The sequence below is a fragment of the Cryptotermes secundus genome, unplaced genomic scaffold (genome assembly GCF_002891405.2).
Source record: "Cryptotermes secundus unplaced genomic scaffold, Csec_1.0 scaffold47, whole genome shotgun sequence".
Lineage (NCBI taxonomy): Eukaryota > Metazoa > Arthropoda > Insecta > Blattodea > Kalotermitidae > Cryptotermes > Cryptotermes secundus.
The window spans coordinates 763,674-779,227 of NW_019721002.1; the positions used below are offsets into that span (position 1 = coordinate 763,674).

Below are 15,554 nucleotides of genomic sequence, written 5' to 3' on the forward strand. Positions count from 1 at the left end.
AATAATAATAATAATAATAAGTAATTTTTGTAATTAATTAGTTACTTAGAAACTTACTCAGTTAGTACATAAAATAACTCGACAGTTTTCCCTCAGTGTCTTCATTGTGTATCGTAAATTTATCATTCGGTACTGTATAACGTACACCAGAGATAAACCAAGAAACTGCAAGTCGGGAAATCCGAGCGGGTAGCATACTCTACTGAAAGACAGGGGTCACTTGATCTCCCACCTGGAATATAGAGGCAAGCCACTAACGCTCTGTAATGGCGGTGACTACTGACGTCACAACATAACTTCCAGGCAAGTTCAATACAAAAGCTGAGAAATTTATCAAAGTTATGCTTTCCGATACATTAATTTTCTATTGTCATTGTCTGTAGAGGCTTCAACAAATTCTGACGTTGGTTTATTTGCGCAGACTCACGGACAAGTTGGACGGAGGGAAACCGGTGAGGTAAACCCGGTTCCAATTCCCTCTGAAACTATGACTAAAACAATAGTCACCTGGGCAATGTTGCAATGTCGACAGGAGGCACAACCGAACGTTTTAGACAGTTACCACTCCGAAACCGAAAGTTCGCCTATCATAATATTGTTACTAGGCAACGACTTCGAAACAAACGAGTGTTGAAGTTGATATGCAACAGGGGAATAAACAACGGCGTTACGCAACCCGTTTCTAGGCAACGGATCGGTTAATACGATCCCGCTGCAATGAATACACACATAATAATAGAGTTACTGTTGGAAACGGTGTTTCCTACTTGGTCCGTGCAAAGTGGTTATAACGAAAACAACTGGGGCAACCCAATTAGTTGTCAGTTAAGTGTTCAGTTCTGCACCGGAGGCTAAGAAGGCAGAACCTGACCGTGTGAAGCTGAACAGTCTCCACTGTTAGAAGCCGTTGCCGAGGAACTGCTGATGAAGACGCAGCAGGCTGAAAAAAAATCTTAGCTAGTGCTGTGGTGACTTGAAAAGTGCGGGGATAAGCGATAGCGCGGTAACTACTTGTAGTTCCGAATGGTGTGTATAAGTGGTCAATAAATCCATTCATCAATCCACACCCCGTCTATAGTAACCACTAAATCGTGACGATAATTAAAAATTGTAATTCCGCCTCACAGAAAAGAAATATGTCTTCTTAACAAAGACTTTCTATTTAATGATGATTATGGAAGAAATATCAGTTTACTCTGACGTGACACACAAATATGGACAAAACTCAGAATTGTTAACGTTAAAATCGGTGGTACATATAGCTACCAGAGTGGTTTGAAGAAGTATGAAAAACGGAATCCATGAAAGTACAGTGTGCTGGAATGAACTTATATTTTGGTAGAAAAGTGACATTTCGGAAGAACTTTCTGCCTCCTTCCTCAGGATAGAGGAGAAGGCCAACATGCTCCCGAAACCCATGACTGTCAGCTGATAATAAAGCAGTGCGGACACATCTGTTGTTTGAGAACAGGGCATTGAGGGGGTCATTTAAAACTGAGAGGAAAATAGTAACACGTTATTGAAGAAAGCTGCATAATGAGGAGGTCCACAAACTGTTCCTCTCGCAAAATATTATTAAAAGTCAAAGGAAGTAAAGGCATCCCTGTAACAGCCCGGGGAGGCCCATAGGGTTGTGAGATGTTGAGATTCCCACATTTTCTAGACAATCGGCTCATAGATGGCGGCAAGGTTGTCAGCCCTAGGCTCCGGCCACCCTTTACTCACAAGAACATTCTAAGAATATTCCTGGTACTTATTTCTGTTAAGAGGCTGAGTCGACCCCAGGGCCATAGTGCGGCTAGAAGAGATAGGTCAACTGAAAAAAGATCCAATAATCTCATTGGGACTTGAACCCGTCACCTTCCGGCTTGTAGAATGGTGCCTCAACCAACTACGCTACCGCATGCCCGCCTAGAAAAGAGCACTTGGAAAAGCTAGTAATTGAGGTGACGGAAAACCCTCTGTGGTCCAATAGCAATGAGGAACATAAAGTGTGAGACCCGCTTATATAACCTGTCTCAACTTACGCATATCAACCCTGATGATGGAAGTTTCGTGTTACTCCTAAATGTTGGCATCTACCTTCAAGCCTACACGTCTTAATGACTAAAGACTAAGCCAATAAGAAACCAACATGTACTTTGCTTGCTGCCTGCTTCATGCTGGATTCTAGCTTCGCTTTTTGTTCAACCCTGAAGATGGAGGCGACATGTTTTTTTTTACAAAAACATCTGCTGAATTTCAAAGGGTTACATGGCTGTATATACCGGACTGTCGAAAGCTTTGTGATAATTACATTACAAGACGTGATAGAACGAGCCGCCACTGAAAACTAGATGTTCCCATGGCAACAGAGCCGTGGAGAAGCTGATCCAGTTCAAAACGCACGTGTAACCCGATTCAGTTCGGCACAGGAAAGAGCCGAGCTATTTGCTTGCCTGGTGGAGCGTGAGAAAAGGGGCTAAGGGACCAGGCGTAGTGGCTATGCGTGATGAAAACACGTGCTTATCTGAAGGACATGACTAACTAATCAGTTTACTGAAAACGTAAGTAAACCTCTCACCGATTAACCAGTTGTCTAAGAAGTTAAAGTTAATTTGTGCCTGCGCTGAAGAATAATAAAACTGCATAATGAGGAGCTTCATAACTTGTACTCTTCTCCAAGCATAATTAGAATGATCAAGTCAAGGAAGATGACATGGGAAGAGCATGTAGCACGAATGGGGAGAATAGGAATGTACATATATGATATCGGTGGGAAAACCAGAAGGAAGGAAAACACTAGGAAGACCAAGACGGAGGTGGGTGGATAATATTAAAATGGATTTTAGAGAGAGGATGGTGTAGTGTGGACTGGGATGATGTGGCTCAGGATAGGGACCAGTGGAGAGCTCTTGTTAACACGGTAATGAACCTTTTGGTTCCATAAACTATTGGGAAATTTTTGAGTAACTGACCAACTGGCAGCTTCTCGAGAAGGGCTCAGCTCCATGAGGTTAGTTAGATGAAGAATGCTATTTTGTCGGATGTGGGAAAACCAGAAGGAAAGAGACCACTAGGAAGACCAAGACGGTGGTGGGTGGATGATATTAAAATATATCTTAGAGAGATATGATGAGGTGGTGTGGATTGGAATGATCTGGCTTGGGATAATGGCCAGTGGAGAGCTCTTGTGAACAAGGTAATGAAAATTCGGGCTGTAAAATGCTGTGAAGTTCTTGAGTAACTGGACAACTGGCAGCTTCTCGAGAAGGGCTAATCTCCATGTAGCTTGTTAGTTAGTTGAACTATATTCTGCGAAATGACGCCATGTTTATTTTTGTGTCATTTAACGACGATTGCAGTAGCTAGACTACATAGTCTCACGTGGCTGAATGATAAGGGAATGATGATTTGGATTTTATTTGGAAGTAAGCCGCCTTGGACTGAGGTACTGTCTCGCCATAACCCCGAGAGACTGAGGAAAACTATGAGAACTCTGTCAGGACAGCCGGGTTCCGACTGAGATTCGAAACACGCACCACCCGTCGACAAGTCTAGAACTTTACCATCTGCCAACCCGCTCTGTGACGCCGTACAGTTTCGCAGAATTTTAGGAACTTTTCGATGGAACAAATTGCTTCCATTTTCAGGGTCGAAGACTAACCACAGCAAGTATACAAACAGAATAATAAAAATGGTAGATTTCCTACCCTGCTTGCTGTTTGCTTCCTGCTTGAATGTTCGCCGGTCTTCCTCTTGGTTACTGATAGTTGCTCAGCTGATTAAAAACAGACGGAACATGCGAAAGTGGCATAAGGTCCCGAATGCATTTTCAAAAATATTGTCGTTGTAAACAGTCATGCGATTATTTCAGTCACCTAGCTACATGGAGCAGGGTTCTTCTTGAGGCTCTGAGAGTTGCTCAGCTGGTCAAGGTATTTTCAGTCACTCCCGGAATCTGAAAATCTTTCTGTGCAGAACACAAGAGCTCACCTTTATGCCTCGTCTTCACTAAGTGATTGTAGTCCTCACCCCAACACCTTAGATTAAATTCTAATATGCCCATTATTCTCCCATCTATGTCTAGGTCACGTAAATGTTCTATTCTGTTCAGATTTTCCAATTAACATTTTGTATATATCAATCAGGCAAGTTACATAATTTGATATTCTCAGTTCTCTTCATTCGATTCATCTAATAATAATTTATGGGAGGCACGTGCTGCGAATTTCCCCATTATGCAGATTTAACTAACCTCCTCACCGTTACTTCCTCCCCATTGGGTCCACACAGTCTTCTCAATGCGGCCTTCCTACAGGATGGGAAGCCAAATTTCACAGCCATGTAAAATGAAAGGCATTTCATAGACTAAAATTTACATTATTTTATTTTATTTTGAAAGAAGTTGAGGAGACACAATATTCTGAACTATAACGCAGCAAACATCCCTCGAATCTGACTAGCTCTTAATTTATTTGTGAACAAAATTTTGATTTGTAACTCTTTTTCCAATATATTTTGACTCTGCCAAATTTTATGGATTTCTTTTACATTATTTTGTCCTGTATTTTGGTGACGAGACAACCATACACACATTGTTTCCCCTACATTTAAAATCCTATTTCATGTATGACAAATTAACAAGGCTATCAGTCACTCAGATTGTATACCTTCCAATGATAATAAAATCAGTGTTTCCGAGAATCCAAGTGCTAGAGCCAATTTGCTGGGTTGCCTGAAAGACGTGAAATTGTATAATTGTAAAATTACTACAAATTGCTACAAAGCGAAACTTCATTTAATGAATAAGTTCAACTTCAATTACCTGTCTGCTTGTCGAGGATCACATTCGCGGGGTCCACAGTCATGGCGGCACACAACACAGCGTTTGTTGCACACGATGTCATTATCATTCTGAACACACCACCTTTAATGCTTTCAATAAACAGATAATAACACATCGTAAATAACACAAGCAAATAAGACTTCTGTATTATTTCACTAATGTTATAAACACGCTAGGTAAGCAATAATTAATATTATAACATTGTTTTGTTGTTTACGCAACTTACAGCGAAATTAGGACGACTAAAACACGATATTCCCGCGCTTGCAGGAAATTCTGCGCGTTATGCCAACTTCTTCTGTCTAGATAGCGCTAGTGTAGTATCAGGGGTAATAGAAAGACTTGACCAGAAAGATCAAAATCCATTGATTCGTGAAATTCTCAGCAGATGGCAGAACGTTCGAATGCAGCAATTCCGTGGACAATACCTGTTGTAATTGTTAATTAATTAACTAACAGAGATTTCTATTTTTTTTCATATAACGCCGTGTAGTCCGTTGAAAGTCAACAGACGTTTCGAAGGGACATGTTGCTTCCATCTTCAGAATCGAGTAATAGACCATGCAAGAAATCAGCGTGAACCAAGTTGCAAGAAAAGCTTATTTTTCGATCTTGAAGACAGGGGCGATTTTTTCATCCGAGACGTAGGTTAATTTTTACGACTACATGGAATTTCATTCCACAAGCACCGCTGGGAGATCTACAAATCCCTATATAATACCTTTTTATAATGTTTATGTAAGTCTTAGTAACAGCGTTGTAGACATTGCGACATCAGAGCCATCTCTTTGTGTGTCTAGTTCGTAAGGCAGATGTTAGAAACCGCGGGCGACCATGCTCGAGTCATTTGGAGAGGTGATGTGTGAGTGAGTTTGTGTGATGTGTGATTATCTTGCCCAATAACCACTTTAACCGATGTGTTAGCGTTTTGAAAACATTATCGTGTGGCTTGTATGTCGGTTTTGTCGTTGTAGATATATTTACGTAAAATGATTCCTGTAACTTTATAAATTGTCTTGAATGTGCAAGTGGCATATGAACCGGATATGGAGGACACCATTCGCGCAACTGAGGAAGCGAACTGACTGAAGACTGAAACAGCAAAAGGTAATAAAAATAATCTCTCTCTGACTAGATTTTGTCGTACTTAAATAGAATCTGTTAGGTGTACTTCATGATAGTACAGAGAACTGTTAGTAGAGGAACACGTTACGAGATGTAAGCATACCTATACTGGATGTATTCGACATAAAATATATATTTCATTTGTCTGTACAACTTCTGTTCGAAAAATATTTGCCTCGATAAGAATTTGCAGCCTGATTTTGCCATTTAATTGACATCTTAGTGAGGATACGATACATTATGACCCCGAGTGTATTAAAGATAGTATAACTTCGTGAAGCTGGGCCCTTTTTGAGAAGCCTTCAAGTGTGCAGCTACCCAAGAACTTCCCAGCATTTTATGCAACCCAAAGGATTATTACCGTGTTCACAAGAGCCCTACACTGGTCTGTATCCTGAGCCAGATCAATCGAATCCATATCACTCCATTCTGTCACTCTAAGATATATTGTAATAACCACCCACCTACGCCTTGGTCTTCCCAGTGGTCTCTTTCCATTTGGCTTTCCCACCAGTATCCTATATGCATATCTCTTATCTCCATTTGTGCTACATGTCCTGCCCACCTCATCCTCCTTGACTTGATCATTCTAATTATACTTGGAGAAGAGTACAAATTATGAAGCTCCTCATTATGTAGTTTTCTCCAACCTCCTGTCACTTCATCCCTCTTCGGGCCAAATATTCTCAATACCCTGTTCTCAAACACCCTCAGTCTATGTTCCTCCCTTAATGTCAGAGACCAAGTTTCACACCCATACAGAACAGGCACTGTAATTTAGAAATTAGTCACGGTGATGTAGTTATGGAGAAGTAGTAAGCAGACAGTAGCTCGCATTCAAGCCTCTACAACAATGCTTTGTTTCTGTTCAATAATGTGAAACTAAGGTTAGGTTTTGAGTTACATGGTTAAAAATAATTTCCATGGTCCCAGGGAGCAATTTTATACCCTAGTTAATCCAGAAATTAGAATTTCACCGTAATATACAATAATTGTACAACATTAATTCACCGATATACACAGTTAGTACTAGGTAATTTCTTATAACAATGATTGAGTTTCTATAGTGACATGGGATGCGAGGAAGTAATGCCAACACTTAGAGTGATTTACAATTAATATGTTGCTGGCCATTATCCATCAACATATTAATTGTAACAATTTACCATCATCACAAACTTTTAGATCTTACTTAGAGTGATTGTTCAAATTATAGTTATATAGTAAAAAAAATCACATTATAAAGATATTAGTGGTGTCAGATCAAGAAGTATGTATGGAGAATACATTTCTTTCATTGTTACCTATTTGTATAAATATGTCATCACAACAAGCACAGTTTAAAAGAATGTTTAAACTAAACTTCATTGGTTTTGCCCATATGAATATTATTGTAGTAGTAACGTAATAATGAAGCATTACATCCAAAGAATGCTCAGAGTGAAAAATTAAAAAATGTCCAAAATTATTTCCTAAGTCCATTAGAGTGTAATCGCAACTGTACGAATTTTCTGCATTTTTGGTCCATTTCTTGTGCTCCTGGGAGACGAGCAGTTTTATTTCCCATAGAAGGGCTGTAAGTCAGTGGTACGCCCGTGCCTGTAATTTTTGGTTTCAAAAGCCTTCCTACATTTTGGACATCATGAAAGTGGGAAGTGTGACCACAAATATTTCCGTTCGTATTTCAACAGCATAAAAATGTCCTATTTTTCTGATGATGACAAAGTCTGGCCTCATTAGTGATCAGATCTGATTTAGTGATTAAATGAAATGAATTAGTTCCGTTACAGTTTGTATTTCGGGGTACCGGAGTGTGGCCCCCAGGACCTGCGCTTCGACATCCCCCTCGAACTGTTATTCCTGTAATATAGACTTCACGTGCTGTATATTAACATTTTAACCCTTCAAAGCGCAGTGATTACTATATATACCACCTACTTGAAGGTTCTAACAGGGTGTTGAGGAGAATATTTGGACCGAAGAGAGATGAAGTGACAGGAGGTTGGAGAAAACTGCATAATGAGGAGCTTCATAACTTGTACTCTTCTCCAAGTATAATTAGAATGATCAAGTCAAGGAGAATGAGGTGGGCAGGCCCTGTAGCACGAATCGGGGCGAAGAGGAATGCGTATAGGATATTAGTGGGATATTCAGAAGGAAAGAGACCACTGGAAAGACCAAGGCGTAGGTGGGTGGACAATATTAAAATGGATTTTAGAGAGATAGGATGGGATGTTATGGGTTGGATTAATGTGGCTCAGGATAGGGACCAGTGCAGGGCTCTTGTGAACACGGTCATGAAGTTTCCGGTTCCATAAAATGCTGGAAAGTTCTCGAGTTGCAGAGCAACTGGCGGCTTCTCAAGAAGGGCTCAGCTTCGTTAGTGATGAGGGAGTCATGTAAATTGCAGTTCTCTTCAGACACTGCAGTTCCACTTTGTACATTTGTCTGGCCTCGTGGTCGCGTCTAACTTCTCCAACATCAGGTGGGTTAAACAGCTCCTCACCTTTCCTGGTTTTGTTCAGTCAGGCAACTACTGTCGTGTAGTGTTGTTCCTGCTTAATGTTTCGGAGGAAACTACCGTTTCCATTTTCAGAGTAAAAGACACTGAAATTGGAGGTACTGTTTTTTTCCGAAACGTTGATAACTTTCTATCAAACTACACGGCAATATATCCCAGAACCTCAGAAAATCGTACTGAAATTTTCTGTCTTACGGAACATATGTAAGGACATAATCCGCTGTTGCTGTGAACCCTGTCACGGCTAGACTTGTCTGTCATGAGTTGCCTCGAGTGAACAGTTCTGCGATATCAGCTTGGTGCGCCCTACCTTCCCACGCTTCGGGTGACCTGTGGTTGTCAGCCCGTATCGGGTCTCGTAAGTAGCGTTATCTGTACGCAGCCGGGCGGTTTGTCTTGCCGTATTGCACAAGCAGTTCCACCAACGTCAGCATATAAATGTGTGTATCTGCTGTACTGAGCCTGGACTGACAGAGACCTTGTATGTACTGTACATTGAAGGAGATATTACGTATTACCTTGTAAATAAGTATACATACTGACAAGAGACTTAATATTACCGACGACTGACAAACGACAGACCCGACCTGTCGTCAGAGAGGGCGCCCCACATGGACAGAACAGTAACTTTCGTATAAAAAGAATCATCTGGGGCTCGACACCAAGACAGACAGACTGACTGACTGACCGTCATTTGCACCTTGACTTTGAATTTAATGTACTGAAGTTATGACCTCACAGAGTACCGTGAGAAGAATGCGGTACAGTCTGTTTCCCTGTACACATCGACACATACATGTTGCATCTGAAATCCAGCCACCCTCAACCCTTATACAAGCAAGATAATGAACATGCGTGTTGGCAAAGAGCTTCCCGCACCAAACGCAAGAATATTCCATGATTAATACTGAGGTCAGTTTTAACAGCCAAGAACAACCACTGTGCTCCTAGTCACCTGACTTGTACTCTAACATTTACTACACTGTGTCCTTGTGCTTAATTAATTGAGCACTACGTCATGAAGACATTGGAAGTGGAGGTATAACTCCACTATTCATCACTTAGGCACTAGATGGAGGGGGAGTGGTGAGCTTCATGCCCCGGCAGCTTGAAATACCCCACCCCCCGAGGAAATGCCCTCTGTAACCAATGTATACGAGGCCCTTGTCACCGCGGCTGGCGCGTCCTCAGTTTGCGGATGGAGGAGACGCCCTCCAGATATGGGGGTTAGCTGCGAATTTATCGAATAAGCAGCAGCTGACAAAAAACAGGTGGTTGTCCTCCAGCTTGGGGGTTGGACGTGGGACTAAAAACTCATCACCGCAAAAAATAAGCTTGTTACGAAATGTCACGAAGGGTCTCGAACTTGAACTGATTTTTTCGATTGATGAAGAGCTCCATAACTTGTTCTCTTCTCCGAGTATAATTATAAAGATCAAGTCAAGGAGGATGAGATGGGCATGGCATGTAGCACGAATGGAGGCGAAGAGGAATGCGTATAGAATATTGTTGGGAAGGCCAGGTGGAAGTAGACCAACAGAAAGACCAAGACGTTAGTGGGTGGACAATATTAAAATGGACCTTAGGAGATAGAATGGGTTGGTATGGATTGGATAAATTTGGCTCAGGATAGGGACCAGTGGAGGGCTCTTGTGAGCACAGTAATGAACCTTCAGGTTCCGTAAAATGCTGGGAGGTTCTTGAGTAGCTGCACAACCGGCGGCTTCTCAAGAAGGGCTCGCTCCGTGAAGTATGAAACTGGCACGTCGATGGATCAGAGGGGCAAATTAACATACATACATACCAGATGCAACTCACGCTGTATAGGAACCAGGCTACGGGCTGGAGGGCCGCGAATCGCGGTTCGATTCCCTGCGAGGTCAAGATTTTTTTTCTTTTTCATAGCGTCCAGACGGGCTCTGGAGTCCATCCAGCTTCCTGTGCAGAAGGTACCGGGATCTGTTCCCCGGGGTTAAGGGACAGGGGCGTAAAGCTGACCACTCACCTCTATCCAGTGCGAGGTGGAACAATAACTTCACTTCCCCCTATACATCTTCATGGAATGGCACTTAATTAAGCAATTCTAGAGATGAGTTCTGACGTACCAATCGTAATGTTTAGAGGCATTTTAAGGTGACTGAGGGCTTGAAGATGGCAAATATGTGTTCGGAAATTTGAGTCTGTGGGCTTCACAACACGATTCTTTTTTTGAATATTGAGACGAAAATGTCGCTTGATAAAATTCCCACCCACTCATAATTTGGAGGAAAATGCGAAAGTGGCGGACTTACAAGAAATCGCAGACACATTTAACCGCATTTACCGAGAAAATTGTCGTCCATCGAAAGTTTGTAAAGGAAATCCATCCCATTGTGATTGAATCAATAGGCGTCGGTTTCCAGACGTTTCGTGTTTCATGCCTTGTAGCTTTAGAGAATGAATTGGAAGTTATTTCAGCGTGGAGATCACTGAAAGTGCGGGAGTCGCATTGCTGCTTAAGCACCTGGTCAATGAGGCGACAGTGCAGCTTTTCCTGTGAATAGTTTCATCATAGAAAGCTCTAGCATAAAGTACTGCTAGACGCTCGTAGGATATCTCTGTCGGGGCATGTGTTCACCATCGAAGCCTTCTAATTCATCATACCCCCCCCCCGGACAAGTATTATCTGCAGCCAATAGGAAGTCGCCGTTTCACTACCTCATTATCTCTGCATTATAAGACGAAACAGACGAAAAGCGACGGACTAATCAATCAACTTGTCGTTGCGTGTTATCGAACGAGGACCCATTCCGGATCCCGTCAAGACTCAATTTATGTGTTACAACAAGCGATGAAAGCCTTTCTCTTCGGTGCGCGTGCGTTCGCTGCTGTGGGCACGTGACGTGTATAGAATTGTAACTCTCGTCGTTCCTGTTTTCTAGCGCGGACCGAGTAGAGAACATCCAGATATACTGTGACATATTTCCTACTTCGGCCAATATATAATGTAGTCACGGCTGTTACGGTAATATGCGAGTTTGAAAGGGTCCATTTTTTCAATATTTACAGTAAAATAAGACACCAATTGCCTCGTATGTATTTATTTCCTTATCTTGGTTAGACAGGGTTCTGTCATAGAAGGCTACCTATATGGGATGTATCATAAAAAGGTAAAGCTATCCCTGTAACAGGCCGTAGAGGCCCGTAGGGTTGTGAGACGTCGAGGCTCCCAAATTTCTAGACAACCGCCTCACAGATGGCTGTGAGGTTGTCAGCCTTACGAGCTGGTCGGCCGCCCTTTAGCTCCAGCAAGATTCCTGGTACTCATTTCTGTTAGAGGTTGAGTCGACCCCAGGGTCATAGTGAGGCTGGAAGGATTAGGTAAATTAAAAAAAAACCTCATCAGGACTTGAACCCGCGACCTTCCGGCTTGTAGCATAGTGCCTCAACCAACTACGCTACCGCGTACCCAACATATCGTACAGTATATATATATATATTAATATACATACTCGTACATAGACCATGCAATGGCCCAAGTAATTAGACGCTCAGTGCTGTGTTCACATCCATTGTAATCCATGGGAGCTTTGTGGTTTATAGAGTGACAATAGATCGGATATTCTCTCAGCAGTTCGATTTTCCACTTAAAGTTATCATTCTGCCATTACTCCAGACCCGACTGTCATCAGAGGTTGGTACAGAGAGCCCATGTGAGGTCACAGTATCTCAGACCCCACCCGACGTGACTCATCTTCTATCAGGGACTGGTGCAAGGGCCCATTTGAGGTCACGGTACCCAGGGATCCCACGTTACTCCGTCTCCCCACCTAACAGCAGACTCGCACGTGCGCTGAAGTTAACCTTTGTTTTATATAAAGACACTTTCAGTACTTAAACTCTATGGTGTCCAGCGGGTAAGGGATAGATGATGAATCGTTGGAACGGAGTCGTGGCCTAATCTACATACTATCCTCACATTTACCTGGAGAGGCTGTGGAAACCAGTGAAATACCGCAGTCAGGACGGCCGCTGTGCCAGCCGAAATTCAAACCCAGTACTTCCCGGATACGAGTCAAAGAGTGTTCCCACAAAGCCTGCTCGGACGTCCGTTAGTTCATTCATACACGGGCATGCCTACATACATTGCGTAGGCAGAAGCCTCCCTTGCGCGCCCTGCCATATTCACTGGATGTCAGCAAGACGCGTATTGTTGCGCCTGTTTGTGTGACTCCCCTCTTCTGCACCTCAGAAGCAGTTCTGCTTCTCTGTACTTCGCGTGATCCTCCTGTTCTGCTCCACACCCCTCCTGCAGCTGCTGTGTGGAGCTGAAGGCTTCAGAAGAGAACGATACGTTAAGTTCCCTCCATCCGACGGAATCATATAGAAGGCGGAGCATCACAAGGGCGGGGGCTATAAAGTGGAACCGGGAGGCCTGCCACTGATGCATTTAAACATCGTCACTCCGGCGTCTTAACTTACTGTCAATATTGTCAATAAATGCATTACAAGACGAAACACCGGGCGTGTGTCTGTTTCCGCTACGATTTACAGTGCGCGCAGGCGCATAAGGTTATACGAGATTTGAAGTTGAGGTTCGTCTCCATTCTGTTTTTGAGGTTGTGTACCGCGTGGACGTAGGCAGTGTTGGAGGCGTTTCGGGGATACATACTGCCTCCTACTTCAGGTTGTCTTGCCATGAAGATGGTGGCAGCATGTACCATCGAAAAGCAGGCAACACTAATTACATCTTCAAGGTGCAATGGCCGTCAAGAACTAACCACCGTGAAAGCACATAGTAAACGTTACATAAGTCAGCATGTACCACCAAAACGTCGATACATATCCCTAAATCAGCACGATAGTAAGACCCATTAACGCAGTCAGAGTCAATAATGAACAACTGTGAAAACCTAAAATCAGTAAACGTTAAATATGGCGGAATATACTCCTGAGACGTCGGCACTACTACCTACATCGACACTGTATTAAGACCCATAAAAACAAACTCTGTGGTTTTAGTCCGCAAGCGAACTATACTGACCAAGCGACCGCCGCTTGTCGGCGCAGTTAGTACCAACTTTAGTGGATAGAGGGTGTCGCGTGTTCAGTGCAACGAATCCCCACGGCCGTTAATCTCGGTTTTCTAGACCGGAGCCGCAATATCCTTGAAATAGCACCTCAGTTATCTTCACGAGGCTGAGTGGACCCCGTTCCAGACCCATTACTTCTCAGAAAATCTGTTAGCGCCGGGAATCGAACCCGGACCTCTGGATCTGTAGCCAAGAACTTTGATCACCAGACCATAGAGGCGGATTAGGACCCATAAACATAATAGAATTCAATAATGATCCCACCACAAATGCTTAAAATCACTAAACGTTAAATAGGGCAGCGTGTGCACCGAAACGTCGGAAAACTCCCTACTTTAACACGGAATTGAAATCCACTAGCGGAGTGAACAGCAACAGCGAACCACTGTAAATGCCTGAAATGAGCGTTCAGTTTAGGTTATAACAATAAATATTACTTTTCACCGCTGTGATAACCTCCAGTCTCGTGCGGTTGGAGCTATACATTATGAAGTCGGAGGGCACAGCAATTTGCATAAGCACCGCGTCGGGAGATAAGCAAATACGCGCCGGTGCGCTTACTTGTGCATTCTGAAGGAGCAATTCTCTTCTCAATGCTCTCCCAGCTTCAAGATGGAGGTTACTAAATAACATAGCTCTCGTAACAGTTGTGTCTCTCTGAGACGCATAACTCAACCAACAGGAAGTAAGCAGGAACTTCAAGGGGGATTGTAAACCGATCTCTGCTCTGAAAAAGAAACCACTTTCGAAAAAGAATGAAACATAGCAAACAGTAAAAGGTAAAGCTATCCCTGTAACAGCCCGCGGAGGCCCCTAGAGTTGTGAGACGTCGAGGCTTCCACATTTCCTATACAGTCTTTTGCGTACTGTCAGGAATCGAACCCCGACCTTCCAACCCGTGACCCGTCGCTGTACTGACTCAGTTATCGGCTTAAATCAAGTGTTATTCACAAAATGAAATTGTTTTTAAATATGTTTCAGTATCGTGAGTCAAAGCTGTAGGACGGTCTGCAGAAATATCCTTAAAACTTCCTAAACGTAAGCGGTTAAGCAGGTGCTTGGATGACCCCCCTCCCACCCTCTGAAAGCGGTAAAATAAACTGTTGCACTCCTGACTTATATGCAGGAGATGCTTGGTTTGAATCTTGGACGTGACAACAGTTACCCTGACTGGAGACCGCGCCATAGCTCAAGCGGTTAGTCGCTGGTTTCCCACCGCTGCGGCCCGGGTTCGATCCCGGGTATGGTCAAGTGGGATTTGTGGTGGACAAAGTGGCGCTCGGGCATGTTTTCTCCGAGTACTTCGGTTTACCCTGCCAGTCTTCACTCCACAATCACCCTCATCTGGTACAGTAGTCCAGAAGTGGCCGCAGTACAAGGGACTTAGTCCCAGCCCACTAGCAATAAAAGAAATACCCTGACTGGAGTTTTTCGTGGTATTCCACAGTCCCTCCAAGAAAATGCCGGGATAGTCCCTAGAATATCCCGTGGCCACTTCCTTCCAGGTCCGTTTCAATTGATCATTCATCAGTCACCGTAATTTTCGAAGCTACGAGTATGTACTCTAGAAAATGCGAGGGTAGCAAATGAACCTAGAAAGTACATAGCATAATAAGAACAGTAGGAAACCTAACCCAAATCTATGCCCTGAACAAGATCCAAAACTCTCGTACCCAGGGTTCAAGCTTTGTCTTAAGCAACGATGTTGTTTTGATCGATCAGGGTTATCCTTAGATACAGGCTGCGCCACAGCTCAGACTGTTAGTCACCAGCTTCCCACCGCGGCGGGCCGGGTTCGAGCTAAGTTCAGCCCATGTAGAACTTCTTGTGAACAAAGGGACACTGGGGTAAGTTTCCTTTGAGTACGTCGGTTTCCCCTGCCACTTCTCATTCCACCGACTGATCTACACTCCTCATCATCTAACATCCGGGGCTGGTACATTAGGCCAGTAGTGGCCGACGTACCAAGTGGACCCAGTCTCACCCTACCTCAAGAAAATAATTAAAA

General features: G+C 43.3%; 1 protein-coding gene across 2 annotated transcripts in view; it reads left to right on the forward strand.

Moving 5' to 3' along the window:
- Positions 1-15,554, forward strand: part of LOC111874418 (somatostatin receptor type 5) — a 275,264-nt gene that overhangs the window by 41,103 nt on the left and 218,607 nt on the right. The window contains exon 1 of one of the 2 annotated variants that reach the window (XM_023869923.2): positions 5,699-5,935. The exons of the other annotated variant lie outside the window; for it this stretch is intronic. The gene's annotated coding sequence lies outside the window, so the exon portion shown is untranslated. Of the gene's footprint in view, positions 1-5,698; positions 5,936-15,554 lie in introns of those variants that run through there. 2 annotated transcript variants of the gene reach the window in all.